Consider the following 19,358-nt stretch of genomic DNA (forward strand, 5'->3'; position numbering starts at 1 on the left):
ATTACATTCTGCAAAGGCGACTGCAACCTCCCCTGTAATCCAGGGGCTTTGTTGACGAAACTCCCATGACCTGACCACTGTGTTCTCCAGACCTTAACCCAATTGAATATCTCTAATAAATATTAAAAAGAGGAGTGTATGAGGGAGTAGACCAATGTACTTCTAAAGATGCGTCGTGGAGAACATATATGCTATTAATAGAGACATAACTCCTTATTGAGATCAAACAATTGACTTCCCTTTGGAACAAATGAGTGTGTTGTTAACTGAAAAATGGTGGACATGTCGATAAACAATTAATTTATTTGAGGCTTAGCACCAAGGATGTGCTTTTTTACATTGGTCTAAAATATAATAAAAAGTAAAGTTTGCAAGATAAGGCATTGGAGTTTTGCCCTAAAACAACATTTTAAGACACAAGTAATAAAGCGATTGACAGTGGAAATTCCACGATAAAGAATAAGATGTGATAACTTCGTGAATATCTTATGATTTCTTTTGGAAATAACTAATCTTAAAAGGAATCGTTTGATGATATATTTTTTTGTGGCGTATATTTTTTGTCGTGACGTATATTTAGTGAAATATTGATATTTTCCTAATCTGCAATAACGTGATTGATGAAGTCTATAGGTTGTCCAAAACATAACTGAAGGACTTTGAAATTAAACAGATTCTATATGTTTGATGATATATTTCTGTAATTTTCTAGTCAATCTGACAAAGCCATTAGTAATATAACCTAAGTTGTGCAAAGTCCACACAATCTATATTCATGAAAAAAAATAATATTTTTTAGATGTTGCTCATTTTAAATTTCACATATTTGTGCTCTTTCAACAATATTTTTCATGACAGATTACAAAATCTCTTGATTGCAATTTAACCTCTTTGTTTCACAGGTGATGTTTTCTGTAAATTCCTGAATGGTTCGTGGTTGGTTAACACAATTTTTTTTTTAAGAAGTAAGTCGGAAATAGCCAAGTCTAGGGGATGTAGTAGGCATTGAACATTTCCATAGCGAGAGATCATTTTGTCGCCAAATGTACCCCCTTATTTTAGTAAAACAATTTCACCACTTGCGTAAAGTGCTAAATGCCATACTTATCCACAGTTTATTTTCAAAATATTATTTGTGAAATATATAAAATAGAGAAAAAATGATAGAATGAAAAAATATGTTCAATACTTTAGTGACAGTTTTCACACCCTGTATAAGCAGGGAATCCAGCATTGGATGGCGTTTCGGGGCGTTGTTCGGCGTTGACCCGTCGTAAAAAAGGATAAAATATGATATTATAATTTACGCAGATTTTGTATTTATTATTATAGAGACAATTATGTCATATTCTCTTATACCAAAGATATAGTCATAATTTCCAAACATATGGTTTGAGTTTCATCAGAATAAACCAAAACTGAAATAGAACTGATATGGTTTGAGTGTCATCTGAAATGAAACTGATATGGTTTGAGTGTCATCTGAAATGAAACTGATATGGTTTGAGTGTCATCTGAAATGAAACTGATATGGTTTGAGTGTCATCTGAAATGAAACTGATATGGTTTGTGTGTCATCTGAAATGAAACTGATATGGTTTGAGTGTCATCTGAAATGAAACTGATATGGTTTGAGTGTCATCTGAAATGAAACTGATATGGTTTGAGTGTCATCTGAAATGAAACTGATATGGTTTGAGTGTCATCTGAAATGAAACTGATATGGTTTGAGTGTCATCTGAAATGAAACTGATATGGTTTGAGTGTCATCTGAAATGAAACTGATATGGTTTGAGTGTCATCTGAAATGAAACTGATATGGTTTGAGTGTCATCTGAAATGAAACTGATATGGTTTGAGTGTCATCTGAAATGAAACTGATATGGTTTGAGAGTCATCTGAAATGAAACTGATATTGTTTGAGTGTCATCTGAAATGAAACTGATATGGTTTGAGTGTCATCTGAAATGAAACTGATATGGTTTGAGTGTCATCTGAAATGAAACTGATATGGTTTGAGTGTCATCATCTAAAACCCAAACTGAAAGGAAAACTATCATAACTCATAATTTAAATGTGCATATAAGTTAAACAAAGATTGGAGTATATTTGTACTCACTAGGAGTTGACTGTAAGATAAAAGGATGAATTTTGTGTAATTCACGCTGGTTTCTATAACAGAAATGTTTTCGCAAGACAAGATGGTAAGGCGGTCGGATGTTTCGCAGAAATTTATAATTATGTATATATACCAGACTACCCGTGACCCGTTGGGTCAGTATGTTGTATTAGCTATGAAATTCATGTATGAGCGTGACACTTGTGACGTAAAGAAAATAGGTTGTTTTAGGCATAACAGAAACATTTCTATGAAAGTATATTAAAATGAAAAATCACGGACGGATCACTCAAACGTAAAAAACAAATCCTCCCTATTCGTGTAAAGTTCCCTATTTTTCCGAATAATTACTCAAAAATCGAAAATTAAACATGATTTTCCTACGAATCGAACGCCGACGAAAGTCATTTAACAGCAAAAACGCACATGAACCATCCGATAAGAAATATATGAATGAAAAACACATATTAGAATACTTCAACTAAGTTATAGAAACTCAAAATCTAAAAGAAAAAAAAAAAATAATAATAATTAATAAAACCTGCAGCAAAAAATAAAACCTGAATAAATAAAATAAAATTAAACTAATATCGAAACAGATTAGTAAATGTGTCAATATATACACCGTTCTCACGCAACTATTTTGTATCTAGAAATGTAAAAACAAAATAAAAAAAGAAGAAAGGAAGAAAAATGACTAGTAGTAGTAGTAGTAGTAGTACTAGTTTTTGCTTTACTACAATTGTTCTTATATTTGTCAACGGTTTAAAGTTGTTTAATTGTAAGAAAATAGCGACAGTATGGTTGTAATAAAGAATAGTTGCAACACCCCCCCACTCTTCTCAGGTTAAATAATAATTTCGAAATAATAACGTCAATATTTCAGTGCGCAGGTAAAAATATGCAAAATAATCGATTTGTGCTTATTTCTTTACGCTATTATGGGTTAATGTTTATGCGTGCATGCGCAATCGGATGTCGTAAACCGGAAAGTGGGTTACATCACTCGTTACAAGGCCATTTAAGTTTTATAATTATATAGATATACACATATATATATATAAACATGGTATATATATATATATATATATATATATATATATGCTAGCAAAAGTACCCGTAGTTGACTGGGTTCAAAAACAGCCTACAGAAAATTGACTGATTTATGAAAGTATGACAGGTTGTGAAAAGGAAGGGTTGTAGAGATATAGCTTCGAATTTGGGAGTATCAAAACAAAAGCAAAATATGATGAAAGTAAAAATAAAATAGATACACCCCATAATTTATTGTACCATACCGGTTCACATCGAAACACTTATCACAATATTCCATGGATCTATATATAAAAAAAAAACTTGTTAAACTTTGTGACATATTTCCATTCTATGGAGGTCAGGCGCGAACGAACACCCTATAATTTTACTATACTATATTTCTTCAAACTGAAACATAATTATCAAATTATACTTACGCTGATAGATATGAAAAGTCTTTATTAAAGTTGTGCCTATTTTAATTCTATGGAAGGCGCGAACCCAGATCCCACAATTTTATTATACCATCCCTATTTAAGTTAAAACATACTTATAAAAGTATTATTATTTGCATCTTTATCAAAAACACTTGTAAACGATTTTTTTTTAAATTTTTAATTTTTTTTATTTCCATACTTTGTTGACCAGGCGCGTACACAGACCCCACAATTTTAATGAATCATTATTATGCCAGATCAAACATAACCATTCCTGTCTCTCGACACATCTTCTATCATTATATGTGATCAGTTTTCTACAATAGTCAACCATATAGGAGCCTATTCGTGACCAGACACATCCACAGACGTTCAATTTTATATTATATATATATATATATATATATATATATATATATATATATATATATATATATATATAACGTTATTGCTATTCTCTCCCTCTCAATATATATATATATATATATATATATATATATATATATATATATATATATATATATAACGTTATTGCTATTCTCTCTCTCTCAATATATATATATATATATATATATATATATATATTCTTATTTCTTGCATTTCTGTTCAGTGTGTTCATTTTTTGTGTTACCTTCTCTTTTCTCTTTTTGTTATTGGTTACTAGAAGTGATACCCGATTTTACCCGTCATTTTATAATGATCAACCATTTTCATACTCCCATATTTTTATTGTCATCGAAATTAGTGAAATCGCCCATTTTTCAATAAAATCGACTGATTGCCTGCTCTAATTTGGGTATCCTTACGGTGATTTGTCTACATTGCATTATAGATTAGCTAGTATTGTATTTTATGAAATTATTTTTTTTATAAATAATGGGTTTAATTCAAGTTTTTAGTTCAAAAGTCAAGTATCCTGCTTCAATCGTGGTCTAAACAGAGTTATTTTTTTTTACATTGGCCCCTGTTAAAGCAAAGAACATACTGTTGATTTTATATCCTTGGCCTTTCTGAATGTGCGGTTATATTTGCCTTATTTAAAGTTTACAGTGACAAGTATCATTGTTAAATTGTGCTTTAAACAGAAACATATAGTTCAAACGCGTTCTTGTCTATCAAAGAACCTACTGTGTATTTCATATGTCGGGCCTATCGAATTGTGTGCTAAAAAAATGGCAATGCACTTGTGGTGTTAAGCTCTGTAAGTTATAAACTTTGGTCAAAATCACCTATTTTTTTCTTGTATCGAATAATTTAGATTACCAATTATGGTTCCACATCAAAGATATAGTGATAAAAGCTATTTAAGAACACTGCCAGAAACATAAAGTGCATTGTGTGGAATTTCATAAAAATCGGTCTATTCGTTTTCGTGTGCATCAAATACGAACACTCACACACCCGCAAACTACGTTACCTTTATAAAATAGTAGAGCTATGGTTTTATCTTCTTATCGTTAAGTCTTTCCCTTTCTTTTTTTAAAGTCATGACGAATTCTTCTGATCTCTCGAATTTTGATAAAGTTTGATTAAATACTCACGGCCGATCGATAATAATCTCTCATAAGACGATATGTCAAAAGAGAGTCGGATTGGCCATCATAAATTCCTAGTAGCATCTCTAGTGCTATCCGATGATTTTCTCCTTCCAACTCGCCTACTTTGCCAGTATCTTGGCAATTGTTTATGTCTTCGGAACTGGCCACCGTTGACACTCCGGGGAAAACCGAACGATGACGATTGGTCTGTAAGTGATTCTGAATTTTCGTTTTGGCAAAGAATGCTTTAACCTCTTCGACTTTGACGTTGTCAACTGGAATCGTTCCAAGGTGACCCACCCGTGTAAATGCTTGGCAAGTAAATTATTTGTAATGTCGGAGGAATACAGTGCAATTAGTTCGGATGCCTAAACCTACGTTTGTTAATATTACTTTCCTCTTCGCAACATTATAATTTCATCATCTCAGTTTTACCCTGTGTATTTTGATCTATTCTTTCTAAAATAGTCTCTGTTCTCATACAGTTATTATATGCTTAATGGTCTATGTAAGAAGTAGACCATTATTTTATATGAAATGTTTAAGTTTAAATAACATTTTATTTTGATACCACACCCACATTTAAGCTTTATTTCATTTTTTACTAGCAGAAGTACCCGTTGTTGAATGGGTTCAAAAACAGCCTACAGAAAATGGGCTGAGATTAATGAAAATATGAATGGTTATGAAAAGAAAGGGGTTGTAAAGAGATGGGTTTGGATACTCAAAAAGTTTACCCCAAGCAAAATATGATGAAACTAAAGATAATTTTCGCGAAAATATATTTGTTTCTATTCGTAGCCAAGAGTAATCAACAAAATGATGTCTCCTTACAAAGAGAAAATGATATATATATATATATATATATATATATATATATATATATATATATATATATATATATGAAATAAAATGGTGGTGGAAGGACCTGGATACTCAACGTTTCGCCCGATTTATGCAGGCTTCTTCAAGAGGGATGGTCATTGACGAGAGAGTCGGAGGATTGGGGCTATATATAATGATGGGGGAGAGCAGCGTGTTTTCCTTATGTAAATTAGATGTCATATATATATATATATATATATATATATATATATATATATATAACACGCTGCTCTCCCCCATCATTATATATAGCCCCAATCCTCCGACTCTCTCGTCAATGACCATCCCTCTTGAAGAAGCCTGCATAAATCGGGCGAAACGTTGAGTATCCAGGTCCTTCCACCTCCATTTTATTTCATATCGTCGGATTTAATCCAGCTCAACAATCATATATATATATATATATATATATATATATATATATATTTATTTATATATATATATATATATATATATATATATATATATATATATATATATATATATATACAAGAAATACATGTTAGCATAGTCAATAAAAGTTACTTTTACGGCAGATAAGTTCATTGGATTGTATTTTTAAGTAGTTTGTAAAAAATTTTTTTTTGTAATTCACGAACCGGTTTTAAAAAAATCAAAATGCCAGCGACTTTGAAATGGAGAGCCCCATTTTCAATTTGAAGGAGAGCCACCTGAGTATTCTGTGTTAACAATTTAAGAGAGTTCCTTCAACGTAAGGAATATTTATAAATATATTCGTTATTTTGTGCTTGGGGAATAATTGATTATGGCATGTGTAGTTTATATAAAAATTCATTTAAGTAGTTATCGCCTAAAATTTCGTTTTAATTTCGGTTCGCTGAAAGTATTTCAAGTAAAGAGCATTAAAAACTATTTCAAAACAAAAAAAAACATGAACTCACCTTTTATTGACTATGGTAACATTTATTTCGTGTATATTTATTTTTTCGGGTCGTCGTTTGTTTGCTTATACGCTAAACGCTCTTACCAAAGAATATCGACGGAATATCGAAAAACAAAGAAACAAAAACAACTTTGAAAAATAATGAAGCTTTACTTACTTTAGTAAAATAATCCGAAACAGAAAAATGGGATATTAAAAAGTAAACACGTAATTACTCTAGTTTTTTAAAGCAAAGAATCAATATAATATGAATAAGAAGAAAACGGCGCCCTTTTCAAGCAGAACAGCTCGTTTCAGTTTTACAGTATTGAGACGTGTAGTATTGCGCAGTCGGATTCAGGGTTGTACTATTGTAATGTAAAGAACACGCAGAAAGGGTTGTAATCAACTGAATTTCTTCTAGTACACTGACAAAAAAGCTGAAACATATCTATAAATAAAAAAAGGTTATGAAAATGTTTTTAAAAAGACACGTAATCACGTGAGCAGGCTTTTTCCTTCTTTTGACACGATAACAAGTGACATACTTATTTTTTATTATCTATCTATTTTCGAAAGAGTGCCACGTGCAAGTGGAGAAGGACAAACAGAGTTATGCCAAATTTATCTCGAGAATTGTCTAAAGTTCTGACTTGTTTTTTTTTTTTTTGGCTTTCACTTTAATAAGAACATGAATTTATGAGGTGAATTTATTCGACGCAATATGATTCAACTAAAAAAAATAAATAAAAGCTAACGTGAATTAAGATTAACGTTAAGGTGTTATTTTGGACCCTCGCCCCTTTTAAAAAACCTTGTTAAACTTTTTGACATATTTACATTTTATGGAGGTCAGGCGCGAACGAACACCCAATAATTTTATTATACCATATTTCTTCAAACTGAAAAATAATTATCAAAGTATACTTACGCAAATAGATATGAAAAGCCTTTGCTAAATTTTGTGCTATATTTCCATGGAGTACAGGCGCGAACGCAGACCTCACACATTTGATTATACCATCCCTATTTAAGTTTACGCATACTTATCAAAGTATTTTTATGTACATCTATGTCAAAAACCATTGTAAACGTTTTTTGTTTTCATTTTTTATTTCCATATTTTGGGGGCCAGGTGCGAACGTAGACCCTATAATTTTTATGAACCCGGTTCTGCCAGATGAAATATACTCATTCCTGATCCTCGATACATTTTCTATCATTATATGTAATCAGTTTTTAAAAATAGTCAACAATATTGGAGCCTATTCCTGATCAGACACACACACATTCACACACACGCAGACGTTCAACTTTATATTATAGATATGATGCTGATTATAATTTTATTTTACGCATTATGTATATATTCAAACAGACCTACGAATTATATTTTGTTTATAAAAGTGGGTTTTATGCATTTGTTCTTTTTGTTGACTCCTATCCTCATGCTACTAGTTGTTGTTTCGCCACGGCCGACAAATCTTCTTGCCTATAATTGATTTTTCCGAGTTCTCTAACAACAAAAGTGGTATACTTCTGAAAGCTGGAGATCCAATTCTCGGTGTAGGCAACAAAAATATCCAACTGCCAATTAATTAGAAGCTCTATCCGCTCATGGCTGACAGACCCAGAGCCTGCTAACCCCTTGAAGGTTTTATCTACCGAAACGTTGTAATGAGACTCAAGCTGACACCAACAGCTCAAAGAATCCTAATACTATTGTTATATATATATATATATATATATATATATATATATATATATACATATATATAACAATAGTATTAGGATATATATATATATATATATATATATATATATATATATATATATATATATGTTTGGAAAAAAACCCGAATGATTCTATAAAATGATCAATAGTTTCGTCCCTATTGCAGGGAACATCTTCAGGATATTAAAAGGAAAACTGCAGAAGAAGAAAACGATCATAGACAATATGTAAGTGAAAATAAAACAGTGTTAGAATCCTACCCATATCGGGAAGGAAAACTATAAATGTGTGTATTTACTTTTCCGATATGCGTATAGATTTTAACACTGTTTCTTCTTATGAATTTTTTCCTTTTAATATCCTGAAGATGTCCTCTGCAATAGGGACGAAACTATTGATCACCATTTTATAAATTCATTCGGTTTTTCTTTTTTCAAAACAACAAAACGTAAACCATCCCCGGTATTTTTATTTTATTTTTATTCATATATATATATATATATATATATATATATATATATATATATATATATATATATATATATATTATTTTTAAAATGTAACTTTTAAAATGTATATATGTGTGTATATACTTATACATATATACGTATATACATACATATATATATATATATGTATATATATATATATATATATATATATATATATATATATATATATATATATATAAGTCTTTACTATAATAACGGGAATCATCCCCGCAGGGTGTCTCAATTAACACCAATCGATAGATTAAACTCGGTGACAGGGGCCATCTCTGGCTCATTAGCAATGACTCAATCCATTCTGCTACCGTTAACCGCGAGAAATGATGTTGAATTTAAAATATTCATTTTTTAAATGATTTTTAACGTCTGTCAGAGTGACCTATTAAGATTACGCTTAATATATAATTGCGTGTGTTGTATTACGCAATCATTTGAGTAGTATCTAATATTGTTTCTTACGCTTCTTACGCTATGTAATTATTAATCTGATTCCAGCGAACAAAATCTTGTGTTTTTATTCATGAAAATGTTGTATTTATTCTTATAGAGCCAACATTCTATTGCTTATTATATTGTATCTAATAGATAGTTATGACTTCCCAGCGTCGTTCATTTATGAAATATTCTTAAATATGATACTTTAATTCATGCCGATTTAGTATATATTATTATAGTGCTAATATTAAATTGAATAATATATACTACCCAATATATAATAATGATTTTAAATATTTGTGTTAAATAGATTTTAGAAACGTCACCCGTATAAATTATGTAGATCTTGTTTTGTATATTAGGATTTTTAATAAAGTTCATTGTAAACAATATATATAAGGTTCAACATACGTGCAGTAAGTATTTCGTTTATATTCTCATAACAGTTTGTCTTATATATAAGAATTGATATTAAAATAGAAGTGCATTTGGTATACTATTTAAATAACTTTGTAGTATTTTATTTTCATTCTCACGCTTGATTTTATATATAATTATTTTACAGACTAGAAAGCTTATATAATATTTTAAGTTATAGAGATTTAATATTTATTATCATAGATCGAAAATTGTATTGTTTATTATATGATCATATATATGACAATTGGGTGTCCGTTTGAACTCTTAATCCGGAAGGGGGTATGATGCGTCCAGTGTGTTAGGTATAAGTAAGTGTTAAGTTCATGCTTGTATGCCTTCTCGCTTCCAGTTAACACTGCTGGCTAACCTCGTGGTTAAAAGGGAGCAGTTATGCATAAGTCCTCCCTGCCAGTACATAGCCTCTCCAACAGCAAGACTCCTACAGGTCCTCCACGTTGACCACACACCGTAATTAGGTGCCTTGTGGGCCCAGGCTGAACTTATAAATGATCTCGGAGTAGTAATGAGCCTCCTGAGGTAGTGCGTTATGGCCCGCCGATGTGTGGACATGCCGTGGAATACTAGCAACCCCTACCCCCTGTCTTGTGGGTGTCGTTGGTTGGGCGAAGATTAGGGGAACCAACCCCAAAATAAGACACTATTGCCTTGTGGGCCTTATCACAGCTAAATACTAAGAGAAGGGAACTCTGATTTAAAATGCAAATGCTTCCTTGCAGTTTTCCTTAAAAGGCTGTGAAACCACATCCAGGACAAAAAGCGTAGTAGAAGACACGATAGGGCGGCTGTTTACCTCACTGAGATTAATTTTTACCAGAAGCTGCGGGCTCCTCTGCTGCCTGTCGTCGCGAGTTCGCTCCACTGGACATGAGCATTGGAAGTTCACAGGGTGTCTATCTGATGCGCAACAGATACTGCACCTTGGCTGTGCAAGCAAGTTTGGCGCCAAGATGGGAACTCGTGTGGATAGAGTAGGACTTCGCCAACACCGAAGGATAAAGCACCGAGGCTCAAACTCGTAATCGTCAAGACTGAAGGACTGCATGATTATGATGATGATATATATTACAATGTGTAGACGTGTTTACCAGAGTGTAGCCCTGTCGTAAAATATGCGTTAATAGGATATTTTAATCCATGGAGATTCGCATTTATTCTTATTAGCTAATTTTCAATTGAATATTATATAGTATAACATATATAGTAACTATTTCAAATGTTAAGAAACTGATTTCAATGTCGTTACATAGAAACCAGAACACTTCTTACTAAACGAGTAATTGTTACCCTTTAAATTTCAACTGATGGACAGGAAAACGTAAAAATGTAGCGATTCAAATAGATAAATATATAGTCTCGCATGCTGAATAGTAACAGATTAAGTTGTCTTACTCCGGATAGAGTGACTTTGTTGTTAATTTGGATCTTGTCATCTATTTTACTGGATAAAAACTTAATTGAATTTGTTCCACTTGTCTAAATTCCCATATATCAAGTGTTAAGTTTATAGACCAAAATTGATAGAGGGGCTTGGTAGAAATCGGTCTATATATATATATAAATTCATTTTTATAAAATGAATTTATATATGTATAGGCCGATTTCTACCAAGCCCCTCTCTCTCTAAATAATTACAAACTCGTTTAAGAATATAATTAAATATTAAGATAGCAACTGCCTTAGGAATGTTAACTAAAGCAGTCAATTAGCGTATTTGCAATATTTACCATCTGTGCTCGTGCTAACACCCTATATTTTTTGCCAGAATACATCGTTTAATAGTTCTCCATTTTCTTGGGCATGGTTTGCTGGCCCTTTCACGACCGCTAAAATTATTACTCTACACTGATGATTGTGTAAGAATAAAACTTTTGTCTATATATTGTTTGTATGTATGTTTATATATATATATATATATATCCTTTAAATTATATATATATATATATATATAAAGTAACACACCCTTTAAATTATATATATACCCTTTAAATTATATATATATACACCCCCCACACACACACATATATATATATATATATATATATATATATATATATATATATATATATATATATATATATATATATATATATATATATATACAAAGGAACACACCGAGTGTGGTCATCAAGGTTTCGTCTTTATCTCGAAACATGCTTTGGATGAAAATAAAGACGAAACGTTGATAAAAAAATTTCAGTTTTTTCCTTTTTATTTCTCTATTTTGTCAGAATAATATTTCCCTTATTCTCATAATATATATATATATATATATATATATATATATATATATACATTTATTCGTCTTAATCGACACGCAATTATGCAAAATATAGTAAATATGCATAAAATACATTTTATAGGAAACCATAAAACTAATTATTTAATGATAATTGTTTTTCAAGGACTTGCATATTGGTAAACATTTATCAAATAGCTTCTATATCTATAGGTGAGTATATAAAAAATAGTTTAAATAATTATTAAAAACAAATAAAATACACTTCTTATATAATGTAAATGCGTAAAAACTAAACTATATGTCTGTGCAAAAAAGTTGTGGGAACTTATGCGGAATGTAGTAAATATGCGTAAAAAGCGAATGAACGTAACAGTTAAAAGAATCCAATCATCCAAATAGAAATCACAAAATAATGTATTAATGACAGTCTGTTTTTCCAAGGAATATGAATATTAGTTAACATTTTAGACGTCGCTTGCATATGCATGACTTAGTATATTAAGATTAGTAAGATTTAGGTAGAAACATAAGATTTTAAATATCACTGAAAGTATGACAAATACGTTTAATATGTATGCCTATAAGGAGAATATATATATATATATATATATATATATATATATATATATATATATATATATATATATATATATATATTCTTATTTTACGCATATATTCATTACGTGCATATCACTTGGAAAATACTTTCTCATTTAAATAGATTAGAACTTATTTAATACACCCATACACACAAACTTATACATACATACACCCACACACACACACACACACACACACACATATATATATATATATATATATATATTAATAATAATGGCCAGTTCTGTATATGTAATTATAGAGTAATTTTTTTTGTTGATTATTATTTTTCAAATAAATGCTGTGATTGCGATAGTAAAAATAAAATTTGGCTAACATCGCGCTAGATTTGAAACCCAAATATACCGCTTCATCTTTATTCCCTAGCCCCTGAGCAACGAAATTACGCATATAATAATGTAACCATAACATTGTTTACGTTTACAGGGAATCATATCTATGGATTTAGATGTTTGCAGATTTAGTCCCCTATGCCTGACATTTTTTTTGTTTTTTAATGTGTCCATTAAGCAGACTTTTTTGTCGATTGAAAGTATATGGATCTTTTACAACTTGTCTACATACTCTATAAATTGCAAATCTGTAGACCTAATATATAGAGGGAAGTTCGGTAAACATAGTTTGCACAAAAGCCAACAAGATCCCTTTTATATATGTATATATATATATATATATATATATATATATATATATATATATATATATATATATATATATATATATATTGTGAGAAATGTCCACATCCAACCGTCATCTTGCTTTAGGCCGGCCATAAAGCTATAGAAGCCAGTCTGTGATTGGTTAAATTTTTAATGAGTAAAGTAACTGACCTGGCGCCATATTTGTATTGATACTTTTTATTTTTCAGTCTAAGAAAAAAACACGGTATGGTATAGACTCAATCCAGTCGAGATAATTCTTTCATGGACACCAAACGTTCGGTGAACGAAGGACTTAACTCTACAAACAGAGACAACCTATTTGCTGACCCTATTCAAACCAAGGAGGACATTCTACTAACGTTCGACATGTTATTATCCGATGATTGGAACTTATATTACTTCATGAGTTCTATGGGACTCACTTTATGCCTGAATATAGGCGCCATCATTCCCGCCGTGTTCTCCATGAACGATATGGATCCTTCCAAAGGAACAATGGACTGACATTCCAACAAAGGAATTCTAACTAAAGGCTCAGTGCATATAGATAGAAAATTCGGCGACTGATTTTGCAAGGACGTACCGTAACCAAAGACATTTCATTGCTGATTCACTGTGAATAAAATTTGAGTTTAAGGTATGGTTTTGTTTGTGGAATTCATTTTCTTTCTGCAGGAAGGAAAATTGAGACGGTAGGAAAAATATTCTTGCAATATATATATATATATATATATATATATATATATATATATATATATATATATATATATATATATATATATATATATATATATATATTTTTATTTTCACAAAATCAATGTTGGATTGATAACAACAAGTAGTGTAATTTCATTGTTTGTTACAAATGTATCACGGCATTCAGAAAATTTCAAACCTTATATCGGTGGAAAATATTTATAAAAACGGCCTCTCTTCAGACGTTGGGAAAACAAATTTTTAATGAACAATATGAAATCCATTTACTTCGGAATATTATAAACAAGATATATATATTTACTTCGGAATATTATAAACAATATATATATATATATATATATATATATATCTTGTTTATAATATTCCGAAGTAAATGGATTTCATATTGTTCATTAAAAATTATATATATATATATATATATATATACTAACAATGGGTGCCCGGCGTTGCCCGGGTGTTTGGAGGTGTATGCTGAGCAAAAAAAAACCCCAAAAAACGGTAATTATTTTAAACTTTTACCCCTATTATGACTTCCTTAAGATTTATTGTTTTGGGCTCAAATCCAGTTATTAAGTTAGATCCATGTCCAAGGAACCAATATCTAAATGTTTAGACCCAAAATTGTCGGAGGAATTTGGTAGAGTTCTCAAAGGTCAAATCGTTGAACTTTGACCCCTTACTCGCCAAATTTCTGGCCGCAAACGAATCACATCGATTTTCCAAAATCTCAGTACACTGTATATCAAATTTCGAGTCTGTAGATTAAAATTGACAGAGTTATTGCGTAGGAAAATGTACACAGACACACATACACGTTCACTTTTATAGATATACTAGCATGGGTGGCCGACGTTGTCCGGGTGTTTGGAATTGTATGTTGAGCAAAAAAAACCCAAGAAAGGTCATTTTTTAAAATTTGACCCCTATTATGACCACTTAACATTTACTGTTTTGTGCTCAAATCAAGCTATTAAGTTAAATCCATGTCCAAGGAACCTATATCTAAAATTTAAAGTGTTTATACCCAAAATTGTCGGAAGAGTTTGGTAGAGTTCTCAAAGGTCAAATTGTTAAACTTTGACACCTTAACAGCAAGATTTCTGGCCGAAAACCTATCACATCGAGTTTCCCAAATCTCAGTACTCGGTATTTCAAATTTCGAGTCTGTAGACTAAAAATTGACAGAGTTATTGCGTAAGGAAATGTACACAGGCACACAGACACACACTCAAACACGTTCAGTTTCATAGATATATAGATACACACACACACACACACACACATATATATATATATTATAAATAAGATAGGTTTAGAACGTTTTCGTCCTAATCTCTACGCTATTATGCCGAATGTAGAAATAATACATATATAAAGTTAAGCTTTATAATAAAATGAAATCAAACATATAAGAACCCCTTAAAAATAAACAATTAATTAAGTACCGTTCTCTTTTTAAATAAATATGGAATTGATATTATGTAGTTGCTCGCATTATCACGACTGATTATATTAAACCATTCGTATTATTAACTTTACATATAATAAGTTGGTTGATTGAGATTGTCGGACTGGCTTCCTCATCTTGGTTGTTATCGTCACAACGTTTCACCGGTTTGCCCTCCGGCCTTCATCAGTTGTTTTGTATCGAACTGGGTAATCGTTTGTTAGGATTCTCGAACCCAACCCTTTATTATTATTACGGGGGTACCGTGTTCCGACGCCAGCTAGGCTCTGAGACATAGTTGCTGACTCTCTGTTTTGAATGTTACTTTTTCATTGCCTTCGACAGATTTGATTTTAACAAAGCAACTTTCCTTAAACACATACATAACAGATCCACACGACGTTTAATTGAGTCAGCTATAATCTCCCATTCCAGCAATATAATTAAGCAAAGAAAAGGTTTTTGCACCTTGCTCCCTTTCTGTCGAAAATAATTATTAAAGAAAACAACTTAGACACCGGTTAAACGCGAAAAAAAAATCGTAATTTCACTTAATTTTATTTTTATTTTACTTATTTACTGTATTTTATCATTATCTATTTTTAGACTCCATTTTATCACCTCCTATTCTTATTTTTAGATACCATCTTTTAAGTTACTGCGCTATTTTATCCAAATTCAATTATTTCTAATTTAAAAAAAAAAAAGATTCTTTCGTAATCTCGTGTCATTTTATTTATTTAATCTATCACCGCTATATTTCCAAACACAATTTTTAATCTCTACGATATTTTATCTTTTAGGCGTAATCCACTACACTAGTTTACTCTAATTAGTTCTTCTCTCATAAAATGTATATACATGTATATATGACGTCTAATTTACATAAGGAAAACACGCTGCTCTCCCCCATCATTATATATAGCTCCAATCCTCCGACTCTCTCGTAAATGACCATCCCTCTTGAAGAAGCCCGCATAAATCGGGCGAAACGTTGAGTATCCAGGTCCTTCCACCTCCATTTTATTTCACATATATATATATATATATATATATATATATATATATATATATATATATATATATATATATATATATAAGTCTGTCTTATAATGAGAGTGTTTTACTCACTTATGTTTAATATTACAAATCCAATTTGGAAAGCGTCGACTAAACAGGCACGTTTTCTGAATGGGACATTATTTAGATGAACTCCGGAAAAAACATTTATTTCTACCAAATACAAAGATGCCTTAGTACTGCCTAGTTTAAACGTTGCTTTACGTCGGTGAACCAGCAGCAACCGGTGAGTCAATGGGATTATGCTGCACCTAACAGCCAAACAAATAAACTATAAATGTGTATTGAAGTATAATATTATTTATCACTTTATCAGATCATATGATCAATTTTTAAAATTATTTTCACTTACGATGGGTGTCAACTTGTGTTATTATCCTGTCAATTCTTTTATGTAACGCTTTATTTTAAAACGCACAACTATCAAGCTAGAGCTACATATATAGGAAGGCCTATGCATTAGAATGAAAAAGAAAACATCCACAACAAATATTTTGGAGGATCGTCACAATATATTAAAAGGTTTTTAGTAGTATTGTAATCTATGTATACTGTAATAGGTGCTGCAAGAGAATTAATAATAATTAACTATAAATACGTAAGCACCATGGAGTTTAGATTAATCAAGATGAAACGAAGTGTATGGCACATACATCATGAATCTCCTACTTGACATAATGACATAAAAAAGACAATAAAACATACCTACCAAAACATAGATATTGTAAATGCCATTGGATATATATAGAAAAAATCGCATTCCTTACATTCATTCATCCGTGATCGCTGTCTGCAATTCTATGAGTCCTTCTCTATCTCTCTCTCTCTCTCTCTCTCTCTCTCTCTCTCTCTCTTACTCTCTCTCTGTATATATATATATATATATATATATATATATATATATAAGGGGGGTTTGGTAGACAATATTTACAAATATATATATATATATATATTATATATATATATATATATGCATACATAAATATATCTAGAAAAAGATTTGTGTTTACAATAATCTTTTTACGAAAATATTACGCAAGTATGAACCATACAGAGTATATGCATGAATATAATTACACGTTATAATGAACTAAACATGATCATCCCATTAGAAAACCGAAGAAAAATAATAGGGATTTTAATAAAATGAATGTTGAAAAGGATATGCAATTAGCGAGATCTTTTGCAGAGGTATAAAATTCCACGGTCCATGATAAGTAGAAATAGTATTTTTAATAATAACATACAATACATATATATATATATATATATATATATATATATATATATATATATATATATATATATATGTGTGTGTGTGTGTGTGTGTGTGTGTGTGTGTGTGTGTGTGTGTTTGTGTTTGGAAACATATATATATGTTTGGAAAGTTTTTAACTTTTAATGCTATATAAAAAGATATCTTGAATTTTTATATTTTTTAACATTCGTTTCATCAGTTAGCCATTTAATCACCTGCAATCAATGCATTAACTTTCTCTCTCAAATTCACTATAGTCCTAATGTTAATTTAAGGAATCCTCAGTTGTTTACCATGAAACACTATTTTGAGGATTTAAAATCAAAATAGTATATTAAATCATGGCTCGCCAGCAGTGTTGATCATTTTTTTTTGGATTACCCCCCCTTAATTTAAAGACCAGAAAAAATGTTATAGATATTATATCTAGTTTCTTACTCTTGGTTAATCTGACTAACCTATTCATGTTATAAAAATATCTTACTACGAAATTCGTTTGTTTCCAAATTCAAAAGGGATATATTTTGCTAAAATTTTTACCAGTGTTGTATTTATAAGATTAGGATTAACCCATGTGACAACTATCACTCCCTGCTAAGGTTAGTACTTTATATATTTACATTCTTGTTTATTTTTATACGTACATATATTAATATATATATATATATATATATATATACATATACATATATGCATATGTATATATATATATATATATATATATGCTACAGTTTTGCTGCAAGAGAATAAACATCAGATATTTTTTAGGGAAGGCCAAATCAGGCGAAAATATCTTGCATAGACAGAGTTCTTTAACAAATGATGTTTAATGAAGCCTTGTTTCCTGTTACACATTCGTCTGTGTGATCTGACAAATGATCTCCAAATAGCAAATTTCTCCCACAGATGCTAATGTACCCACGTATAGAGAATTAACACGTTCCACCGACGGCTCATCTATAACAGCTAATTAGTGAATATAACCACCACTTGGTGGATTATGGACAAGTGTTCTTGCTTTACATCACGAGTTTTATATGCACAATGTTGTTATATTCATTCATATTTTAGTTTTGTTTTAACATTTAACGGGCGGGCCAATTTTCCTATGTGATTGAAACAACGAAGTGTGTCGCCATGAAAATAGATATCCTGAATGATTTAAAAGTCAACCAGGTTGTTGAACTGTGTTTACTCTATTGGCACTGACATATATTTAAACAAGACAAACTAAACATTCAATAACACGAATTGTATTTATTTATCAGTACGTACGTGACAGAGTGTGTGATTTGTTCAACAAACGTTATCCGTACA

The sequence above is a fragment of the Euprymna scolopes genome, chromosome 27, assembly GCF_053919585.1.
Source record: "Euprymna scolopes isolate OS-2025 chromosome 27, ASM5391958v1, whole genome shotgun sequence".
Classification (NCBI taxonomy): Eukaryota; Metazoa; Mollusca; class Cephalopoda; order Sepiida; family Sepiolidae; genus Euprymna; species Euprymna scolopes.